The following is a 21,274-nucleotide window of genomic DNA, read 5'->3' as shown; positions in this document are numbered from 1 at the left end:
CTACCTAGAGAGCAAGTAAGAAAACCTTTTTCAGTAGACTGCAGCTCATGCTGAATTTAAATATAATGGAAATACAAACTTATTGAAGTTCAACAAAAAGGTAATGTCTTAAGAATCAAAGAAATGAACAATATTTTTCAAACCAATTAGAGATTGGGGCTACTCCCAAAAAAGAAATCTCCCATTACCATTCACAGCAGGCCGACTGGTAAGCAGAAGCTTGCTTTCTAATGACAGCTATTAAATGCTGTTAGTATTGAGACTTGGTACAGCAGCAGTTTCCAAATAACTGTGGGATGGAGAGGAACTTGCCAGAACAATAGAAGAAAAACATTCAGGAGCAAGAATGACTCCACGGGGTCCGTGATAGAAACTCAGGACCTGCTGAGGCTCAGTAAGGTTTGTGCAGAGGAACTTGGCATTCTAGTAAAACACACATTGGCACCTGCATGCCTCTGCCATGTTCCGGCCTGCACGTTCCTTAAGGACAAGTTTGGATGTCAACTTCTCAGGGAATTCTCATCAAATTAGAATCACTGACTCTGTTTAACCCATCTAAAGCTTTATGATCATTTTATAGATTATAGTTCACATGATAATCTTATGTGAATTCACCTAAACAGGCAGGAGTGAGGGATAGGAGCGAAAAGGACAGAAGGGGCTTGAGACCCTCTGATTCAACTCTACTTAGTGGGTGAGTCCTTGGAGTAAATGTCAAACAGGAGCTGTGAATCAGTGTTGCCTCAATTGGCATCAGTTCCCATAAGTCTCTCATGTATCAGTATCTCGTGTTTAATTAAGAGTCCGACGTTAAAAATAGACACTCTTCATACAACCACTTGTGCCTAAAATTCAACTACTTTAGTTGGTGCTGAACCCCAGGAAAAGCCTTCTTTTCTAACTGCAGAGGAATAAATGGCTTTGTTAGACTTACTGAGAAATGAATAGCTGTTGTTCTCCAATGTACTTGATTCTCCTCTTACCTTCCTCTCCCCAACCCCAAGATGCAACTCCCGTGTTTGGATCATCTTTGTGCTTCTCTAAGACAAAGATTATGTATTTTTCCATTTTTTAATGATCAGTAGCCAGCACAGTCCGTGACATGGCATAATCATGTACGAATAATGGTTTAACAATGAATGAATTAATTTCAACAGACACCTGATGAACATCTCCTTTGTACCAGGTACAGAATTAAGTTCTTGGGATATGCAGAAGGATAAAATATCATCACTGTCCTCAGGGAAGAATTCAAAGACTAGTTTGAGAGCCAGACCAATAAACTGGCAATGACAATACAGGGTCTACAGATGGTCTCACACAGCCAAGACCAGCGCAGAGGCAGTGATGCAGGCTGCTGATATGACAGAGGATTTTTGGAAGAGGTGACGGTCTAGTAGACAAGAAGAAAAAAAAGAGCAGGATCTGAGATAAAGGGAGCAGCCAGGATAAAGGCAGATATGTCACCCAACTTAGTTTATTGAGGAACTAATGGTTGAATGGTGAAGTAACTTAAGATAATACAGGTGAGGCCGAGATTGTCAGGTGCCAGAGGCCAGGGATGGGAACTTGGATCCTCTTATTTCTTCCTTTTTATTTTATTTATTTGTTTTTTGAGACACATTTTCACTGTGTTGCCCAGGCTGGAGTGCAGTGGTGCAGTCTTGAGTCACTGCAACCTCCGCCTTCCGGGTTCTCATACCTCAGCCTCCCGAGTAGCTGGGACTACAGGCCCCTGCCACCACACCTGGCTAGTTTTTGTATTATTAGTAGAGACGTGGTTTTGACATGTTGGCCAGCTGTCTTGAACTCCTGACCTCTACTGATCCTCCTGCCTTGGCCTCCCAAAGTGTTGGGATTATAGGTGTGAGCCGCCAGGCCTAGCCTCTTCCTTCTTTAGAACTGGGTGGAGGCAAGTCTTGAAAGTAGCCTCCTTGAAAGGCAGCAGAGAAGTTATAGGAGGGGAACAGAAGGACAGAGGAGATTGAGTGCATGAGAGACAATGAGAAATACAGAACAACCATGAGAGAGCATGGGGGTGAGAGAGAGAGAGAGTGAGAAAGAGAATGAGTGAACAAGAAGCAGTAAGAGAAGCCATGAGAGAATGCAAAAGAATAAGAGAGAGAGAGAAAATGCAAAAGGGAGAGTGAGAAGTCATGAGGAAGATAGAGGAGCAGAAAGAGTATGACCAATACTAACAAAGTAATTGAGATTTCTACAAGAAGAGCAACAAGACCTAGAAATACGCAGGCTGCTTAGCTCAGGGAAATGGGATTGTTTAGGACACACGATATACCACAGCACCCTAAGAGGGAAGTCACCACCCTGGGTGGCGAGAAGATGCCACTCAACCAGAGATTATGGTATTCTCGCCTTCTCTCCTACTGTAAAGTAATTTGCTGCAGTCATGCACTTTAATGGAAATCTGATTTAAGGTTTAACTCTGGGCCAATTTCTATAATTAACTACTGTAATCTGCAATCTCAAACTGGGAATGAAATTAAGATAGTTTAAAAATGAAAGCCTCGTGACATCATTATTATTATTATCATTTATAAAGCATGTCAAATTGTCAATGTGTGCCTCACATGTTCATTCATTTTACAACTACTAACTGCTGTTCCATGACGTTATCAACAGTAACTTTTAATTATCTTCCCCCAGCCCCCTGGCAAAGAGAATTTTTTTTTTTTTTTTTTTTTAAGAATTCAGTGTTAGGTCTATTTAAGTACCCAGAGACTCTCCCGGAAGATCCCAAGTGCTTTTGGGAACTGAGGCTTTTTCTAATTCTCGGGTGACAATTATGAGGGTTGCTATTTACTGTTTCACAAAAGTAAAGATCATCTAATGAGGAAGTTGAAGTGCCAGATACAGGGCCCAGGTCCCCAGACCCCAGACAGCTGATCCCAAGGCAAGTTTGCACTGGCAGCTGTGCAGGTGGTCGGGCAGTCCACGTGCAAGTTTTTCAAATGTCTGTGGGTGTTTTGCTTTGCAAAACACACTCTAGCTGCAGATTTTAGTCCACAATTAAAAGTAAAAACCAAACTTTGAAAAAAGAACAGCTACAGCCCTTGCTATTTATCAAGCTTCTGTCAACATCATCCCCACTGCCCAAATAAACAAACCAACAAAAATCAATACTAAACCTCTTCTTTGGAACATGGATCCTTTTGATTATCTGATGAACATTAGGGATTCCCCAGTCAGGTGAATTCACAAACACAACATTTTGGGGGGATAATAGTAGTTAAATCCCAAGGCTACCCTGCTCCTACAGGATATGGCCTCCAAGACCTCCAATGGCAAGTGGTAACCCACAGCACATGCATTCAGGATAGGGCTATGAGTTTCAGATAATGGCAAGTGTTAGTGCACACCATATGTATTCAGGAGAGGATTGTGAGTTTCAGAGGAATTGTGAATTTTTCGCAGCTGTCTATAGAATTTTTGTCTAAATGTGTACTTTTTTAGGCAAAGTGTCCATGGTCCTTAAGAGTTGATATATGAATAGCAATCACAAACACAACCATAATTAATGTTACTAAAGCATTTAGCAGATTGTATTCAGTATTCTAATTACTGTATGTGTACTAACACATTTAACACATGAGTATCACAGGAGGTCATCCCCAGATTGAGGTGAAGATCTGGGAGAATCAAGGGGTCACAGCTTTATCTACTGTCAAATATCCTTCTGAGCCAGCAAACCTAGAGAAGCCCTATAATGAGTGCTGGCTTAGTCTCTTCATGTTCATTACCACAGCCAACTCTGCCATACACTTGTGAGACAGATATCACCTACCTCCCTTTCGCAGATGAGAAAACCAAGACTCAGAGGGGTAAAAACAACTTGTGTCAAATTATGCAGCCTGTACGTTGTCAGTCTAACAAATTCAGCTTTTTCTTCAACATGATAATGACTCCCCTTAATGAAATAAAAAATTGCAAGATTGCTCAATAAAAAGAATTATTAATTTAATATATATATTCTTCAGGGCCTACTATGGGCCCTGTGCTTGTAGTCAGTAGCTAAGCCAGCAAGAAAGATTTTAAAATTAGGCAAAAAGGTTCTATATATCTAAAACTGCAAACCATGATAATAGTTATGAAGGGGAGGAAAATGCTAGGTCCTATGTGAGTAGTGGGACAAGACCCATATTACACTAGGTGGTGAGGGAGGGCCTCTCATAGGCAGAGACATTTAAGCTAGAGTCTGAAGGGCAGTCCAGAAGATGGCAAGTAGATCAAGATTAAGAGAGGGAGAAAAGTATCTTAAGACAACAGAATGCTATGTATAAAGGTGGAGGGACAGAAAAGAGTGTGGTGCATCTGAGAAACTGAACAGAATCTGGAGTATCAGGTTCCTGGGGCCTGAGAAGTAGAGTGATGGAAACGAGATGGGCCCCCTTGCAAATCATGCAGAGCCTCATAGAGCAAATGCCATGACAGAGTTTGAGAAGTCTTTGGTTTTAAGACACCTACATAGACTGTAGTAAGGTCAGGCAGGAAATTAACATTTATTGAGCATCTACAACGAATTTACAATAAGCTTATATATGTATTTTTTTTTTTTTGTCAAATGATCCTTTATTGAAATATTTTCCTTTGTGCTTAACTGGCTGGGCATTCCACAGCACCACTGTTGATGTCATCTATGATGTCATGGGGGTGGCGGCCATCAACATTACAGCCTACAGACTGGGCAGTGCCCAGGATCTCTTTAATGGTTCCAGAGAGTTCTCTGGCTAAGGATCGGTGCCGCATCTGTCGAGCAATGTTGACGATATCATCAAAAGTGATATTCCCACTGTGTTTAATGTTTTTCTGTTTCTTTCTGTCTCTTGGTGGTTCCTTGAGGGCTTTGATGATCAGGGCAGAGGCAGAAGGCACCACCTCAATCTGGGCCTGTCTGTTCTGAATGGTCAGTTTCACTGTAATCCTCAGGCCCTTCCAGTCACCCGTTGCCTTGGCAATGTCATCACCAACCTTTTTCGGAGACAGACGCAGGGGGCCGATCTTGGGGGCCAGCGCAGAAGTGGCACCGACTTCACCTCCGGTGCACCTCAGGTATAGGACTTTGATGTCGTTGGGGTCGAACTTCGGCGGCATGGTGGAGGTGGCTGGTGTCGGATGAACCCGGATTCGGGACGACCGAAGAAAGTTGCACCTTCGCCCCCTCCAAGCTGAAAGCCGAGAGCTATATATGTATTTTTAACCTCCATTTTATAGATAAACTGAGGCTCAGAAAATTTAGGGTCTCTAGTTATTAAGCAGTTATAGTTCAAACCAATGTCTGTTTCACTACAGCACATGCAGGGCAGTCAGGAACAGCTGGGTAATGATAGGGGAGCCACTGACATCCACCAGGGGTTGACAACATTTCTCTTTTAAGAGCTCTATCAGTACAGATTTTAGGTTTTGTGAGCCAGTCTCTGTCACAGCTACTTACCCTTGTTGCAGCATGAAAGCAATCATAGACAAACAATATGTAAGTGAATGAGCATGGTCGTATTCCAATAAAACTTTATTTACAAGAACAAGTGGTGGGTCAGATTTGGCCCACAGATCATAGTTTGCCAACCTGACATAGATGTGACTTGGTTCATTTCCCCTCAAATTCACCGCAAGTATTCCATCACCCCTCCTTCTTTGTGTCATTTGATGTATCTTTGATAACACTTTTCAGACATTACGTTGTCTCTCTTTGTTGTGTTATTTTCTTGCCATCACTGATAACACTAAGGTACCCAGGAAGTAGTGGTGGCCAATTACATAAAGGAGTCCAACCAACTTTAATAACATTCCTTTAAAACAAAACCTGTTACCTTAACAAGTTCATAGAAGGAAAGCCTCTGTTTTGTTCTTTTTTCCTCCCTGACATTGACTGGAAGTGAACAAATAGAAAACTTTCACAGTAAGTCAGCCACTTGGCAATGGTTATTGCAAATAGTTAAGTACTGCATTGTATTTAGAAATACTGTAGCATATACAAGAAGCACAGTAAGTGCAACTATTAGGTTTTGTCTTTTCCTATTCCAATCAGGAATGCTAATTTAGTCCCACTGCAGCAGCATGAGGTTGATAAAAATCAAGCAAGCATGTTTATATTAGTCAAGATAAGGACTTTAAAAAAAATCACAAGCTATTTTAATTCTGAACGTTGTTGCTCTTGTTTAAGCATCTGTTTTTGTGAAACCGTTTTTCTTTCTTTTTTGTTGTTTTTATTTTCCTGATGAATTCTAATCATGTCTTCTAATCCATTGGCAGCCAACGAAGGAAAATAAATGGTGAAGGAAATGAGATGCAGCTTGGATAATTGATGTTTGTATGCCTGGCTTTAATAAAAAATACTCTGCTAAATTAGAGGGGAGTCTAAATGGATTCAGTCAATAAGGAAGTGATTCAGGTGAGGAATTCAATCTTGGGCTTTATTGTAATAATACAAATAAACCAACAGATTGGTTCGATTGGGACCAGATTTGCCTTCTGCTGAAATTCTGGCAAGCTGCTCAGGCTCACATTTCTACCTTTGGTATATTCTTGGAGTTTGAAATTATTTTCTTTCGTATGAATTCAAATGCCACGATCCTTGGAATAAAGCAATTCATATACCTCCAAAATAGCTAAAATTGACATGTGAAAAATAGCATTCCTCGAAAGATACCCTCCCACTCTGCCCTTTTAATTTCTTCCAAGGAAAAAAGAAATAATTTTAGTGAGTCCACGATCCTGCCCGAAAATCTCAAAATCAAAAGGAAATGTCTTATACAACACCCTTAATACAAAACAAGATTTGGGAATTTTAAATTCATCAGTTGAGATGAACCAATCATTTTATTCCAACTTCTCTGAACTGAGAGCATGGAAACGACATCTTATGGATAGATCCTCTGGGGACAGTAACTTGTTGGAGAGTCAAGTTTCCATTCAGGTTGACCTCTGACAGCAGTCAGGTGAACCTAGGGAAATGGGTCTAATTAGACTCTAATCTGTCCTTACTCTGTTTATTCTCTTCTTCCTATATTCTTCACTTTACTTACATTCTAGAATTTACTCCTTGCTAGAATAAGCAAAATTGTATGGAGGATTAAGGTTTATTGAGTGTTAATTTTCCTAGGTGCTAGAAATTATGTATTTCAACTTTCCCTGGTAAATAAACAAACTCAATGAGCTTAAACGTCACACAGCAGTAGGCAATGGAGTCAAGATTTAAACTAAGTCAGTCTTACTGTAAAGTCCATGTTCTTTCCACTCCCTCTGGCAGTCTCTCTATAATCAGAGACTCCCAAGATTAGTCAAGAGTTCCAGCTCCATGTTGGTCCTATTTCCAAGCTTCAAGGACATGCTTCTGAGTCCTGTATTCTGGTGCCCAAGTATTTCTTGCTTTCAAATTTTGTTGCTGAATTAAAATCAATCTTTTGATTTGTAAGATATCTTTTATAGGTTTGTGGACCAATGGGTTTTAGTTCTTTACAAATAAAGATATTTCCTGTTTACTGATAAAAGAGTTGTCCAGAGCTCATGGTTTGCATTTCCTAGTTAGATGGGGCTGGGGAGGGGTCATGAAGGTACAAGAGTGGGGCCTGGCCTTCAAACACTAAACTCTGTCCTGAGCTGAAACAGATGTTCCTAACAAGACCTCTCTCTGCAGACTGATAGCTCCTCCTCCCCATTTCTGAAACACTGAAATTTATACTGTTGCCACTAATACTCTTTGAAATTATGGTCATAAAAATTCTAATGGTGAGACATCATCATCAATACAGATTTTAGATATCAGGCAGTGGAATGGCCACTGGAAGGCATGGTAACTCTGTACGTGGTTGCTCGGAGAATGATGATGGGGGCACATTCTAGTTCCATGGCAGAGATCTTTGACCTGTTAACAATGTCTGTCATGGAAGTGGAGGAAAGAGTCAATGCAAGTGTATAATATATTTGTTTCCTTAACTTTGGAGTTACATGACACATATTAATTACACATAATTATAACTAATGGTGTAGCCTGTCAACATTGCCCCTCCTTTAATAATTTTTACAAAGAAAAGATCAGGCAGTAAAGAAATCCAATTCACATCCTGCATAACCACCAAGAATATATTAATTATGTAGGTTTAGGTATATGTAAAGCAAAAAATTTAAATATAGACTTCCAGCTCTAAAGAGAATGAAGACATCTTCCATTAGGAATACTGGTATAGCTTAACAGGTTAAAAACTAATGTGAATACTGCACCATATAAATTATAAAGCCATACTTCCTCCCAAAACAAGGACCTGTTTCCTTAAATCAAAGTTCTCCAAAGTATATTCTATGAAGTATTAGACCTAAGTAATGCTCCTTGAAAAAATCTTCCGGTCAAATAATTTGGATTCTAGCTTAATGTGAGCTTTAGCAGACCATCTGTGTTCTAAGTTATAACACTTTAATTTAGTCATTTTCTGCAAAAGCGTCAATGGGTTGGAAATGTGATCTGCAGAGAGCTGTCAGAAAAGGTGTGTAGGAGCTGGTATATTTGTGATTAGGTGGCACAGAGATCTAGGGTCCTTCTTTACATAGATGCTTACATCATTTCATTATTTAGGTCAAAGTTATAGTATCTACAAAAGTAGAAGCCTTTCACAATCAAGAATAGCAACTACAAAGGCCCTGGTCAGGCCAAGGGTGGCATATAAATGCTTCTGTAGTTGTCAGCAGACAGGGTAGTAGTGGTTAAGTCAGGTATTAACAGGATTTTCGGAAGAAGAAAAATCTAAAGACGGAAATATTGATTGGCATTATAAATAGGAACAGGAGGCAAGGAGTTAAACGGACTGAAGGGCACAGAAATTTGGGGGAATAGCACAAACACAGTTTCTACTTTTTCCAGCAATAGTTCCCATATCCTTCTGAACTGAGAATCAGAACCATTGTCAAGATTACAAAACAAAAACCACTTGAACATTTAGAATGGCAAATGCAAGGTTCTTTTTTGAGTGCTGTGTGTTTAAAATAAATCATGCAAAAACTACCATAATGTATAATTTGGCCACAGAGATATTCAAAGCTAAAAAAAAAATAGAGCAAAGAGATTTTGGTCATACTATTTCATAAAAGGGCATCAAAAGACTTCAAAAAAGAGGTATATAATTCTCTCTTAACAAATCAGCTATTAGAATTGACTGTTCAGAAATATTTGGTTACAAAACTGTCTTTCCAGCTTAACAGATAATTGCTTTCAAAGCAGGATACTCATTGCTTATAATGCAATATCTGTATTTCATTTGTAATGGGAGCTACATTGGTGCAGATTAAGAATATTTATTGGCACATTCTTTCTGAGCCACATTTTGTCCAATCATCTCAGACTTATGTCATCTTGATGCATGTAAATATCCATCATCATTTGTTGGAGGGTTAATATAGAGAACACCCATAAAATTGGCAACTTGGTGAAGGACCCATTTATTAATCTATAAACAGGATGTCTATCCATCTATCATTGCAACATATCAGTCTCCACAGGGTTACTGTCCCTACAAGCAAGAGGGAAAAAAAAATATTTCTATGAGTGGTTTCTTCTCCTTTATTTGTGATTAACATCAATTAGAAAAAAAAAATAGCCAAGCAGAGAGAACCAAAACTTAGGACCACACGGATTCACACTTCACACCACAGAGAAATGAAGACAAATTTAGTTAATGGCAAAACCCACTGTTTCTGTAAATAACAAATCTAATGTAAAACAAAGGTGGAATATAATGATTCTGTGAGGTTTTAGGCATCTGTTCAAATAAACCTATTTGATCATTTAGTTTTCTGGAAAAATAAGGGGTTGATAAAGATTCATATCAAAATCCTAGTGGATAAATATCTGGCTGGAAAGAGTAAAAACATAAGATTCCAGCGAAGATATCAGTGATCTATAAGCTATTTCTTATAGGCTAAAATTTATATTAAAATTATTTTAAGTAAAAGTATTTTTAAAACACATACATGTTTTATTCATTACAAATCTCACTAGTATATTTGTGAAAGGCAATTTACTGCCAAATTTCTTTACAAAAACAAGTTTCCACTTCATTTCCCCAAATCCCCACCTTTTGTTCATTCCAGTAAAATGACTCTAATGCCAAACCTCACACTCAGAATCTTAAATTCTGAAATTTCAGAATTTTCAGTCACTGCTGAAAAAATTCATTAATATTTCAAACTTAAATTCAGGTAAATTAAGAGGAAAACCAAATAAACAATAATGCAAGAAAGTTATAACATTTATTATAAAAATCAACATCCCATTTGAATTAAGGCTCCTCTGAAATGCCTGGGCAGGGCTGGTGCCCGGTAATATTTAATATCAGGAGGAATCGAATCTTGTAGAATTCTTTCTACACTGACCAGCAGTATCAAGTGTCACTGTTGCCAAAAAACATTCTCAGCTGTAGATAATATTATAAAATTACTAATATCACTGTCTGACCTTGCTGTTATCTGTTGTGTGGAACTCAGATCTATTTATTTAGCTGTTCAGCAAATGTCAGTATACCACGTCTGGAGCAAATTACAAACTACATTGGCAGAGCACTCCCCCACAGCCTGTTAAGTAAGGAATTGAACAAAATGCTTTCTACCTCAAAGTGTCTAAATCATTGATTGGCCACACCTTCTCTCATCCATGGTTAACCTTTCGTGGACCTCGAAGAGTTCTCTAGCTATTAGACTCCTTTTCCAAAAGGATTCCAGAATATTCTATTCTCTGAGGCACATGTTAAACAGACTATCAAAACATCATGATTTGGGACCTAGCTGTGCTGCAGAATTGTCAGGGGCCTCTCCAGATCCTCTTCACTCTTTTGCAACCTCCTCTTGGACCTGGGAGGCTGACTAGAGAGAACAGATTAACGGGTTCCTTTTGGATCTGACATCTGGGGAACCCTGGCAGGAGGAGAGGGAATCTGGGGCATTTATTCCCCCATCCCTCCCAGCATGATTGTCTTGGGTGGCTGTTTCCTCCACAGAAGGTATCTGAGCATCTCAAGAAAGTCTTCATTACAGGATATTCTCTTCTGGTCAAGTAGTCACCTCCTTCTCTCTCTTTCAGCTTTGGGACAGAAGCGATCCCAGGCTGCCAGCCCAGGTTCCCTTAACCCCACATACACCGTCATTATCAATATTTTAAAAAGTAAACTTTCCTCCATATACTGTGAGATGAGTGTGCCATTGTTTCCTTCTAAGACTGATAATGTGCCATTCTGACCAACCCAGCTTGCTTTTGGGAAAATCCATTCAACCTTCTAGAATTGGAAGGTTAATATTTTTTTCAGTTACCCCCTCTCCACAAGATAACCATGGTCATGGGTTACACAATGAAATAAAAGTCAAATAAATCTGCACATTCTCAGCACAAGCCATTAAATGAGTATTATCACAAACATTTCTTTCCTTGGCTCTTTTTGGGACATGGCTAATACCTAAGAATCTGAAATTGTTGCTCATTAGCTGTCTGGATCTACACCCCAGTTAAAGGCAGAAAAAGGAAAACAAGCTAAAGGCTTTATTATCTTGGGTCCTGTCCATTATAAATGACAGATGATGGCTTGTCAGGTGAAAACGAGCTTCTCAGCACTAAAATGGCTTCATTTAGTTTATTAGCCACAAACAGAACTAAGGAAAGTCCACCAAGAAGGTGACTTGCAATCCTTATTTTCAGCATAATGAAAGATGGGCTCAATAAGACTGAATCCCCATGTGGTCTCCCAGTCTGTCTAAAGAAGGAACATGTGTAACGTGGAGACAAACTCGAGAAGATGGTTAATATTTAAAAATGTAGATCTGCAATCTTGAACAAAAGGCGTTGTTTAACTTCCATAAAATGCCAGTGACCCAGCTGCAAGTAGTCACCATACATTTATCTCAAAAGCCACATTATTCTATTCTACTAAGCAAATAAACTGTGTTATTGAGCTGTTAACAGTCAACCAAAAAAAATTCCCAAAAGGAATATGTATAGGATGGCTTAACAACCAAGAAAAACTGTGGGGAAGGAAACTAAAGCTCTCAAATTTCACATGGCTTTTCTAGGAATTGCGCAGCATTCAGTAAAGATAGATACACACACAGTACCTAAGTCTACAATGTAGACAAGCATTTGCTTTCCTGATATGCTAGAGCTTCCTTTTGTCTTCCCTGCTCTGTAACTCTCCTTTATTCTCTGAAATGTCTGGACAAATGTCCCTGTTTGCAGATGCCTACCTCATCCATCTTATCACACATGTTTCTCAGTATGGGTTTATCACATGAACATGTATTTTCCAATATGTTAGATCCAAAAAATAGTTTTCAACCTGTTTAATGTCTACTGTGTGTCCTATCAAAGTAAAAACTTCTTGGGTTGACAACAATATTTTTGTAAATGTCTTGATGTGCCACCTTTTTATTTCCTTTTTATTTTCATGATTGCCTTGAATATCATGTCAAAGTTCTTACCCCGGAAACCTGGAAACTTGGATGGTCTTCTGTGTTGCTCAAGGCTAGCTGAGGTCATCTCCCATTTTTTTGTTTGTCTTGAGTAGGTAATGCTTCCTGTAATGCCCATTTCTGCTACATGAGTTCCCTTTCGTACTATGCCATCTAACTAGACTCTAAAGTTCTTGTCACCTAGTTGAGAAGACTAATGTCCGCCTAGGCAGATTTGAGAACAGGAATTCCATCCCAGTTTCATGTTACAGTTCCAAATGACTGTTTTTATAGATGTATCGAGTACCTTGATGTTGGGGGTACTTCTTATGGGAGATTCTATTGACTAACTGACTTGCAGAGTGTTAATTTTAATTGGAAGATGTGGTTTCAAATTCAGTGCCAGGCAGGTGAGTAAATGAGTAGACAGGTATTAGATTAAGACAACAGAAAATACTCTGACATACCAGCAAGGACATTTTAAAAAGGGGCAGTTGCTACACAATCCATCCAATTGTTGCTATGGGAATGTAGGCCTATTATGCCCAGATCTTTCCAGTTTTCAAAAGCCAAAATTCTGGATTTTTAAAAACACTAGGCTTACTAGACAAAATGTATCTGAGAACAGCATCTGTCCTTACTGCTTAATCTATGTATTTCCCATGACTACACAGATGTATCAATATCCTGGAAGATGCTTTCCAAACCAGTGCATCTTTCCTGGTACTGTTGCTACCCTCTCTAACTTTCAGATTTTCCCTCTCCCTCAAATAATCTGAGAATTTCTATTTCTTTTTTCTTTATGAGATGTGATCTTGGCTCTGTTGCCCCGACTGGAGTGCAATGTCACGATCACAGCTAATTGCAGACTTGACCTTCCAGGCTCAAGCAATCCCACCTCAGGCTCTTGAGTAGTTGGGACTACAGGCATGTGCCACATGCCCAGATAATTTTTTAAAAAGTTTTTGGTAGAGATGGAGCCTCGCTATGTTGCCTAGGCTGGTCCCAAAATCCTGGGCTCAAGTGATCCTCCTGCTTAGCCCTCCTAAAGTACTGGGATTACAAGTGTGAGCCACCATGCCTGGCCAGAATTTGAAAATATTTCTGCATATAATGAAATATTCGGTTGGAAAACTGTTGCATGTGTGAATGACGGAATGCAGAATAAAGCTACAGAGACAGAAAGAGAGAAAAGAAACCAAGCAAGTTTGGAGAAGGACACAAGTAGGATTTCTCAGGCTACAAAAACGACTGAAGAGTTACACAGCATGAATTTACATATGGCAGCAATCATACTAAGGCTGAAGTAGCTATCACTTCTTAATCACTTACTAGATGCCAGGCTCTTCCTAAATCTTTTATATGTCCTAACTTACTGATATCTCACCATGACCCTGTAAAGAAGGTAACTACTTCCCATATTTTACAGATGGCATACAGTATAGAGGCATTAGGTAACTCCTCTAAGCCACACATTTGGTAATCCTAAACCCTCATGTGACTCCAGATCTACTGTGTCATATGGTTTGCCCTATAATCTTCCACTCTAACACCTTCAGTCACCCTACTGGCCAACTTGGCTCAAATCCTTGTCAGAGCTTAAAATGTCCTTTCTATACATCCAGACGCAACACATTCCTTAAACATGAGACAAATTCTCCCTTGAAGATCTCCTCCCATGATAGTTTTAAAATATGCCCACAAATCCCTTAATGTTCTTCTCTTCAAGATGTAGAGCTTAATCGTCCTCCTCTGGAGCATGGACTAGACTGGATCACTATCCATTCTAATGAGCAGAATATGGTGGACATGACAGTGTGCGACTTTTGAGACCAGGTTATGAAGAGTACTGGGCCTCCTTCCTCTTTGTTCTCTCTCGGATCACTCACTCTGGGCAAGCCAACTGCTATACCATAAGGACGAATGCTCAAGAGACTTCTATCCAGCAAGGAACCAAGGCCTCAGGCCTCCTACCAACTGCCATGTGAGTCATTTTGGAAGCAGACTGATCCTCCAGCCCCAATCAATCAAGTCTTGAGATGACAGTGAACCTGGCATACTTCTTGACTGCAACCTCATGAGAGACCCTGAGGCAGAACGAACCTACAACCAATACCAGATGTCACTTATCAATAAACTTAAGGTTGAATTGTTGGTTCACTGATAGGCAGAGTTTTCAATAAGAATTTAGGTAGCTCTTTCAATAAAATATTTTTCACACTTAAATTAATGGCAGATTGTTGAATAAACATGAATATGCTTTTACCATTTAATGACCACATATGAAAATTGAAATGAATGCTTTGCCATACTGAAATATACTAAACTGCAAGTTCTAAAAAGTGACATAGATTCATACTTTTAAACAGATGATTTTCCTAAATTTTACACTTAAAAAATCCCACTATAATAATACTGCTTTGGAATATGCTAGCTTTTCTTTTTCTTAATCAGGACTATGTACAGGGAATATGAGATAATTTGGTATCCTATTAGAATCTTATTTCTCTGACATGAGTAAGTTGGGCTGATTTCTATAATGATCTGTTACATATGCCTTAAGTCTTCAAGTGCAATGTGTGTTAAGTGAAAAGTACTGTGGAATTAACATCACAATTACATCTTAACAAATTGCAGGAAATAATCTAAATTTGTTAACTACATTGCTAAGTATATGACTATCCACATAAAGTTTAATCAATTTCATGACAAAATCTACTTCAAACCCTCCGAAATTCTGATTGTGTTCCTTAATATAGACTATTGAAAATTATTAAAATATGTGATTTAGTGCTACAATAAGTGAATTAAGGCAAGATCAAGATGAACTACAACTGAGACAGATATCCACTAGAGGCCAGTGTACTTCGGCGTGGAGAAGGAATTTATAACCAATCCCTGTGGAAAAACCAACATTATTTCTACTATTCAAAAGCGGAGGTCTTGTGAATTGACAAAAAAAAAATGATGAAGAAAGCTTTTTTGATTCTCTGAAAAGAAAATTTCAAAGGATAAGAAAGATGAGTTAAGGAAGGATGAGTCATGAAAAATAAGAGCAAAGAGAATTCTTGTCTACAGAAAAAAAAAACAGTACTACCACACACTGTACTGTTTGATGTTTCACCAATGTAAGTGTAAATTTTCAAGCTACTTGGTGTAATTGTAAGCTTTTTCATAAATGTTTCATTTGGCAATATATTGGAAATAATTAAAGAACTCGAGTACTTAGAAAGTACCACAGTAATTTCATCTTCAGGGTAGTCGTCATTGCTAGCTGCCTAGACAAGGCCAAGGGTTTTGAAATGGCAGGGAACAAAACTGCTTGTCTGCAATTTTCTTCTCTTAAACAACTGTATTCAGAACAAGTACCAAATGGTTCCTTCTCAAATATGGAATAATTTATATAAACTCACCTAGCACTATATTCATACTGTAGAAGACATTTCTTAATAACGGTGCAACATGACACTTACAATACTTTTTAACAAGGAACTGAACTAGTTTCTCAAAACTAAAAATAGGAGTGGAGATGAAAATCTGATTGTTTAGTAAAGCGTAGAGAGTAACAGTAGGTAGAATCCTGAGTCGGAGATTTTACTTTGTAGGAGTGAAGGCTGAATGATTTAACACATAACCCACGGATGTGTACTCTTTCCTCTTTTCCTCCAGCAGAGAAAGGCACCTTATGTAATGTGGGCATGCCGGGGAGATGAATGAATCAGAAAATCTTAGAGCTAGGCAGGACCTGAGGGTTCAGCCAGCCGCAGCTTGAACCTTTTCAAAGACAGGGAGCTTCCTCCTTTGCAAGGTGGCCCATTGCATCCCTCCATTGCATTGTTGAGGCTATAGCTGTTTGAAAGTTATTCTTTAATCTTTATATTGTGGGACCTCATCTGATACAACAAAATACTGTTCTAGCTTCTGAGGCCAAAAAGAGGACATAAGATACAAAGATAAATAACACATGATCCTGACTTCGAGGAGCTGTCAAATTCCACCCATGGAGTAGGGTTCTGATTCTGATCTCTGCAACAAAAGCACTGGCTCTATCACTTACTAGGTGTGTGAATTAGCTAACTTCTTTGGGCCTCAGTTTCTTCATCTTTAAAATGGGGATAATAATATTAGTACCTACCTTTGCAAGGTTGGTGCTAGGATTAAATGAGATAATTAAAATAAGGCACTAAGCCCAGTACCTATTAACCAGTACTTATTATATACCTATAACCAGTACTTATTAGTAGTCAGCAATTATTGCTACTCACCACTTACCTGGCATATAAGTAATTCAACCCTTTCCAAACTCCTATGAGCTATGATTTTATTACCACTATTTTTAGAGACAGGAAAACTGGGGCTCAGAGAGCTGAAGTAGTGTGCCAAGATCAGCAGCTAGTTAATGGCCAGGCAAGGATTTGAACACAGGTTTATCTAATGACAAGAGCTTTCACCATTACATTAAGCTGTTTTGATGAACAGTAAAGCGAATTCCTAATCCTAAAGTGACAGGGCCAGTATTCACTGACAAAAGCTATGACACATCCCTAATTTTTCCTTTCTCTGATATAAATATAGTTAGTGCCAAAAGCTAACCACAAGATCCCTGCCTTCCTGGCCATGGTAGAACAGGGGCCCTGGAGATGGAAGAATCTTTGAAGTCCCTGAGTCCTGCTTCCAGTGAGCTATCTTGCCTGCTGTCCCAACCTCTGTTCCTGAAGCCCATACCATCCTGATTAATCTCTGCCTCCACAGAGGTGGGGCTTCCACTGCCTTTAACTGTTCCTCATGGGATAATCACAAATGGCCTGGACCTCTCCTGGAACTCAGGGATAACAAAAAAGTATTGAGAGAGAACTATCTAGTTGGGAATAAAGACACACAGGTGAACGTTATAAGAAATGCATTCAGTGAAACCTTTGAAATAGTTGTGTGTGCTCTAGGCCAAGTCATGGATTAAAAACAAAAAAGGTCTGCACAATGTTAGGGTCAGAATACGATGGTATGTCATTTAAGAGTATTTCTAGGTTGCTTGCTTCCTGATACTACAAAAGCATGCTCAGTCATCTCTGTTCTCTATCACCAAGCACTCAGTCCTGTGATGAAAGGATGCTGGCATTCCATTTACATCAGCTAAATTTACAAAGAAACTGACTGTCTGTTGATGGCCTGTTTAGAGGAACCAATTAAAATAACTCTAAATCATGTCTGTAATTTTCTGAAGAGATACACTTACCACACCCCACTTAGAACACCAGGTCAGATGTTATCCTGGTCTCTTCTGATGTAGATTTTCTACTCCTTTGAACTTAAAAGATACAGTTCTGCCTATTCATTAGGAAGGTACATAAGAAATTGGCTTACAAACTACAGTGAATCAGAATGTCCAATTGTCTGACTCCAGTTCTGAGAAATGTAACTAAAATCATGAACTGTAATACTAACAAAAAATTATGGTCCTTTATCTGGGAAGGTCTGTGCTTTCATACAGCTAGTAAGGCCAGAGGAAACAATTTAAACTCAAATCTTAGTGACTGTTTTCTTAAAATCTTATATTAGAAGCATTCTCTCTCAAATGTTAATGAGAAGAGAAATTTATGTTGAGTTGACCCCCAATTTATGACAGTATGATATGAAATTTCCTCCTCCTTGTCAAAAATGAGGCTTCTCCAAATAAGTGTCAAACTATTATAATTTACAATGATTTAAAAACTGTTATTGACATGATCCACAGAGTGGATAATAAACAAGCAGGAAAAGAAATAGGATAATTGTGAAGTGAAAAAAAATTAGAATGACAGGTTGCATGATTGAATTGGAAGCTGAAAATCAAAAGCTGCTGAACCGTGCAATCATTTCACAGAGGCATGTTTCTCTTTAAGATGTTTAAGAAAAGGTGAGGGAAACATCAAAGACACTGCCAGGAAAGCAGGGATGGTTTGATTGCTTCATGAAGAGAATTAATTGGCATGTATTAGGAAGCTGCAGACTTTGATATGGGCAGCAGCACCCAGTTGGCTTGATTTATTATCATGATTACACAGAAACCAATTTATTTGCAAGGCATAAAGTATACACTTGCCATCCTAAATTCAGGAGAAAAATGGGGAAAATGGACTTGGGTGAAAAAAGGAAAATGAAATTGAATTGAGTCTGAAGTGACTTAACAATCATATATAAGTCCAAGCATTTGTCACAAGTCAGGTATCTCATCTACAAAACATGTAACGTAATAAATTGACTTTACTAAAATGTACTGACCTGAAAATTGTTTGTGATTTTGTTTTATAACAATACCATACTGGTGGTAAGTGAGAAAGATAATAATCTAGAACAATGTGTTCCAAAAACAAATTTGGCTGTATATTGGCAAATTATATTTTCATCTCTGGCTTCAGGAGAAGTAAGGGAAAGACTAAAAAACAAAGTAGTAGGAGGAGTATTATTAAGTATGAGTGTGGGATGGTGTGGGAAATAATAGATTATTTTCTTGTTACTGATTTGCAAAGGTCCATACACCACAAAGTAAAACTATTTTTCTTTCTCTGTTAATTTGATATTGAAGAATAAGGAGAATCTCAAGAGGACTACTCAATCCACAACTACCCTACAACATGACTTAAAGACACATGTAGGAGTCCTTTTCATATTTCAAAAAACAATCCTCCATAAGGCAACATGATAAAGTAAAAAACAATCAAAGAAATATACACACACACACACAAAGACATACATCATATGCATACTGTGTATGTGTGTGAGTGTGTGTGTGTGTGTGTGTATCTTAATTCTAAAGAAGGTGCTTGTTGTATGTTCCAATGAGAGTTAGTAAGAAACATGACTGTCATCTTTTCCTTTCTCCTTGCAGTAATCCTAGTTTTACCGTCAGGCACATATGGGTTTTTCAATAACCATAACTCAGATAAACATGTAATATCTAAGAATAGTTAACTTTTTATTAAGGCTGTTAGTCTGTGTGAGGTGTAATGCTAAGCACATCATAAGTATCAGGTCATTTCATCCGCACAAGAAGTTCAGGTGTTAACACTGGAGATCACAGAGGTTAATAACTTGCCCATAGTCCTGTAGCTGCTTAATGTCTGAGCAGGAATTTCAATCTGGGTCTATCTGACCATGCAGCTTACCCAAACTCTTATCTAACCTGATACCCTGTCTACCACATTTAAAGACCCATTGTCTTTAAAGACTCACTTTAAAGACCCATTTAAAGACCCACTGTCCTACCACTGCCAGGGTACCCCACATACTCTATTACAGTACAATATGACCCTCGACATATGATAACAGAGTCCTTTTTATATTTCCCAAAACAATTCTCCCTCAGCAAAAAACAAGCAAAGAAGCAGGGATGCAAAACAATTCACTAGCAGTCAGGTGGGAGACCTGGGTTCTAGTCCTTGCTCTTCCCTGATTTAGGTACAGGACCTTGGACACATCTCTTCATCTCTCAGGACCTCAATTGCAACACCTGTTAGAAAATCCTTGAGAAACATTTCTGCACAAACACACTAAACGTATAGTTAACTAATATGTGTCAATCACAGTGAAGATCACTAGCACCAGATTGTTGCTTTTATTCCACTATGGTATGTTTATATAAATATTTTACTGCTATAAAAATGAAAGATAAATAGTATTCATTGGGAGAATGGGGCTTAGCAACTCCATGTTTTGTCATCTACTACAACATATCTAGGTCAAATTTGGCTTTTATGAATAAATGAAGAATGAAGACAAAAACTGCAAATTGGAAGAGTTTAATTAGAATATAAAGACTGTTAAGAGAACTGAATTGCATCTTTGACATAAACTGGACTAGAAAAATAATCAAAATTGGCTTTTTAAAAGTCTATTTGGGTTATGTTGAGGAGGAGGATAGTCTAATGAGAAACGTTTTCAATTCTTAGAATAAAAGCAAAGAAGATTTGCACAGTAATCAGTCTACATGCATACAGTACAGTCCTTCAAGGCAGGAAGAAGTTTACTCAAATGAGGCAAGTAAATGCAGAACAGAAGTGAATGGCTGTCAGCTCTACCTGAGGCGCAGAGACTAAGCTTCAAAACTTGGGGTTTTTCTTTTACCTTAAATAGCTTCGATGAGAAATACAGTAAGACAGGGAGGTTTAAAATAAGAATATTCAGGCCGGGCGCAGTGGCTTACACCTGTAATCCCAGCACTTTGGGAGGCTGAAGCAGGCGGATCACGAGGTCAAGAGATTGAGATCATCCTGGCCAACATGGTGAAACTCTGTCTCTACTAAAAATACAAATAAATTAGCTGGGTGTGGTGGTGCATGCCTATAGCCCCAGCTACTTGGGAGGCTGAGGCAGGAGAATCGCTTGAACCTGGGAGGCAGAGGTTACAGTGAGCCGAGATCGCGCCACTGCACTCCAGCCTGGCGACAGTGAGACTCCATCTCAACAACAACAAAAAAGAACATTCAACATGATTTTACTAAGATCTTACAATATGTGTACAACTGTGTTGAGATGTGGGGACAAAGGAAACCTGTGACCAGAAAGTCATTCTTTTCCTTTGCTAATTTTATAATCTAGTGGTGAACTTCATGTTGAGAATGAGAAAGAGATTTCAAAGGCACAGCTCAACTAAGAACATCTTCTTATAAACCATAAAGTTCCAGTTTAATAGCTACTTTACCATTTACTAAGATAACGCCTATAAGGAGGTAACTGTGGACTCATTATTATCTGTGCATCTTACTAAAGGGCGGGCAATTGACAGATAGAGCATCTGTATCATTTACACTTAATAAGCATCTTCAGCTACAACAAGAGAGATGGTCAATACTCAGAAGGTTGT

The 21,274-nt window shown here is 38.6% G+C and overlaps 1 protein-coding gene and 1 pseudogene across 3 annotated transcripts in view; both read right to left on the bottom strand.

Moving 5' to 3' along the window:
• SUCLG2 (succinate-CoA ligase GDP-forming beta subunit) overlaps positions 1 to 21,274 on the bottom strand; it is a 278,401-nt gene that overhangs the window by 21,228 nt on the left and 235,899 nt on the right. The gene's annotated exons all lie outside the window — the stretch shown is intronic.
• LOC101019701 lies at positions 4,562 to 5,192 on the bottom strand (annotated as a pseudogene). The gene has a single exon (XR_643638.3). The product of XR_643638.3 is annotated as a 60S ribosomal protein L12 pseudogene (transcript).

The sequence above is a fragment of the Papio anubis genome, chromosome 2 (assembly GCF_008728515.1).
Source record: "Papio anubis isolate 15944 chromosome 2, Panubis1.0, whole genome shotgun sequence".
NCBI classification, from domain to species: domain Eukaryota; kingdom Metazoa; phylum Chordata; class Mammalia; order Primates; family Cercopithecidae; genus Papio; species Papio anubis.
The sequence above is the reverse complement of the archived record's forward strand: the minus strand, read 5'-3'. Positions and strand labels throughout refer to the sequence as shown.